The sequence below is a fragment of the Schistocerca piceifrons genome, chromosome 5 (genome assembly GCF_021461385.2).
Source record: "Schistocerca piceifrons isolate TAMUIC-IGC-003096 chromosome 5, iqSchPice1.1, whole genome shotgun sequence".
Taxonomy (NCBI): domain Eukaryota; kingdom Metazoa; phylum Arthropoda; class Insecta; order Orthoptera; family Acrididae; genus Schistocerca; species Schistocerca piceifrons.
The window spans coordinates 127,282,375-127,284,930 of record NC_060142.1 but is presented as its reverse complement, the minus strand read 5'-3'; the positions used below and the strand labels follow the sequence as shown (position 1 = coordinate 127,284,930).

The 2,556-nt window shown below is 46.9% G+C and overlaps 1 non-coding gene across 1 annotated transcript; it reads left to right on the top strand.

The window, feature by feature from the left end:
- The first annotated feature begins 2,094 nt into the window (after positions 1–2,094).
- On the top strand, positions 2,095–2,166 carry Trnag-ucc. Its single transcript has one exon. It is a non-coding gene; the product is annotated as a tRNA-Gly (tRNA).
- The last annotated feature ends 390 nt before the right edge of the window (positions 2,167–2,556 follow it).

Genomic DNA, 2,556 nt, shown 5'->3' with positions numbered 1-2,556 from the left:
TACAGCGTTCTTGATGATTCAAGTGAGACTCTCTCTAGATAAATGCAATATAATGCTAATGGCGCCTTGCTAGGTCGTAGCCATGGACTTAGCTGAAGGCTATTCTAACTATCTCTCGGCAAATGAGAGAAAGGCTTCGTCAGTGTAGTCGCTAGCAAAGTCGTCCGTACAACTGGGGCGAGTGCTAGTCCGTCTCTCGAGACCTGCCGTGTGGTGGCGCTCGGTCTGCGATCACTGACAGTGGCGACACGCGGGTCCGACATGTACTAATGGACCGCGGCCGATTTAAAGCTACCACCTAGCAAGTGTGGTGGCTGGCGGTGACACCACAAACACTATGTTAGCCATCCTTGCGTTTGTTTGATAATTGAAAGGGGGAATGGTGCTGCAGTCCTCTACCGTAAAAGAGTTTTTGAAAGCTAGGTTTAGAATTTCGGCCTTCTGTTTATCATCAACAGTTACATTACACGTGCTGTCAGCAAGAGAAGGTATTGAATTATTTGTGGCGTTCATAGATTTTACGTAAGACCAAAATTTTTTGGGGTTATTTTTAGAATCTGCAGATAAAATATTGCTTTCAAATTCGTTAAAAGAATCTCTCATTGACCTCTATGTTTGTCTATCTATATCACAGCAACCGACAGGGTATTCAAATACGAGGTCACTGGGTTGATTTACATCAGCTGTCGATTGAAAGAGTCCAGTAGGGTCATACAGAGTAATTACGTCTACGATTGTAAGAGAGCACGTACCACTGTGTTAAACCAAAGCCTTTTGTTTATTTTAATGTAGCTGTTCCCGACCAGGCATTGCTGTGGCTGTCTGTTTGAGCCGGCCGGAGTGGCCGTGAGGTTCTGGGCGCTACAGTGCGGAACCGAGCGACCGCTACGGTCGCAGGTTCGAATCCTGCCTCGGGCATGGATGTGTGTGATGTCCTTAGGTTAGTCAGGTTTAATTAGTTCTAAGTTCTAGGGGACTGATAACCTCAGAAGTTAAGTCCCATAGTGCTCAGAGCCATTTTGTCTGTTTCAATGGAAAAGAAAGAAAAGAGAAAGTGTGTGTGGGAATTGGATATACGTTCTAGTAGCCTTCTCTCTGTTCATCTCCGCCTCCCTCTCTCATTGTTAATCTCCTCCCCCTTTCCCCTCTCTCTGTTCATCAGCCCTGCCCTCGTCTCTCTGTCCACCTTCCCCTCCTCCATCTCTCTCCATCTCCTCCTGCACCCTCTCTCTATCGCTCGTCCTTCCATCGCATCCTCCCACCTTTCTATGTTCATCTTCTGCCCCTCCATCTCTCCATCTCCTCTGGCGCGCTCCCTCTCTGTCCATCTCGTCCTTTCGCTTTTCATGTCTGTTTCCTCCCACTCATCTTTCCATCTGCTCTTTCCCTTTCTGTGCGATCTTCAGCATTGCTTATTGTTGTTGCATATTCAGATTCTGTAACACAATTCTAATGAAAGATAGGTTGATAAGCCATAAATACAACCTTCCTGTTTGGTGATGACGTTTCACTGCTGTAAGTGTCCAAACGTTTATTGCACTAACATGTTAAAAAAATTTCACGTAAATCGGTCGAGTACTCCCCGACATTTTTGATAACAACGTTTCCCCGTTTAGGTATTACATATTTAGTTATATACAATATATATTTAAAAACTGGTATATGAAAACATGCACGTTCGAAGGCGTGGCGTCAAAATTTCGATGCAGTCGATGAAGAACGTCCGGAGACACAAGATATTGAACAGACAAAGGATAAAATTTTTATTTTCACAGATTTTAGTGGCGCGTGCCCAGCGTAGATAGCAAGCCAGCCGAACTGCGGTCCGTGGCCGCGCCAATCTCTGAATAGCTGACGAGGTGACTCACGCAGGAGAGACTCGCGCGGCGCGTAACAGTCCGCGTAATCGTTATCAGTCGGCTGGCCACTCCCCGCGTGCCGCCAGCTCAGCCGATGAGAGATAAGCGGTGGGCGGGGAACTGATAGCAGGCAGTTGTGGCCGCAGCTTCCGCGAGTTCCGCCGGCTGACACCCAAATTTCCTGGTGTCAGACTCCAAACGTTGTATGGCGATAGAGTATTAACCAAAAAAGTCCGTCTCCGTATCGTAGCGGTAGCGTTACTGCCTTCCACGCAGGGGGCCCGGGTTCGATTCCCGGCAGGGGACTGGGTGTTGTGCGTCCATCATCATTTTCCTCAACATTGTAAGTCGCCGATGTGGCGTCAACTAAAAAGGACTTGCAATACGGCGGCCGAACTCCCCGAATGGGGTCTCCCGGCCAACAATGCCATGCGATCATTTCAGTTTTTCATCAACCAAAACTGCAGCCTGGTTCGTACAACATACTGTCGTCCATCAGAATTAAATTAAATTAATTTAAACTGCCACCAGAACTACAGAGCACAGGAATAATGTGAGTAACGAATACGTATAGCTTCCGTGAGGAAGTTGGTAGAGCGTTAGATCGTAGTTCAAAAAAATGGCCATGACCTCTATGGGACTTAACATCTGAGGTCATCAGTCCCCTAGAACTTAGAACTACTTAAACCTAACTAAC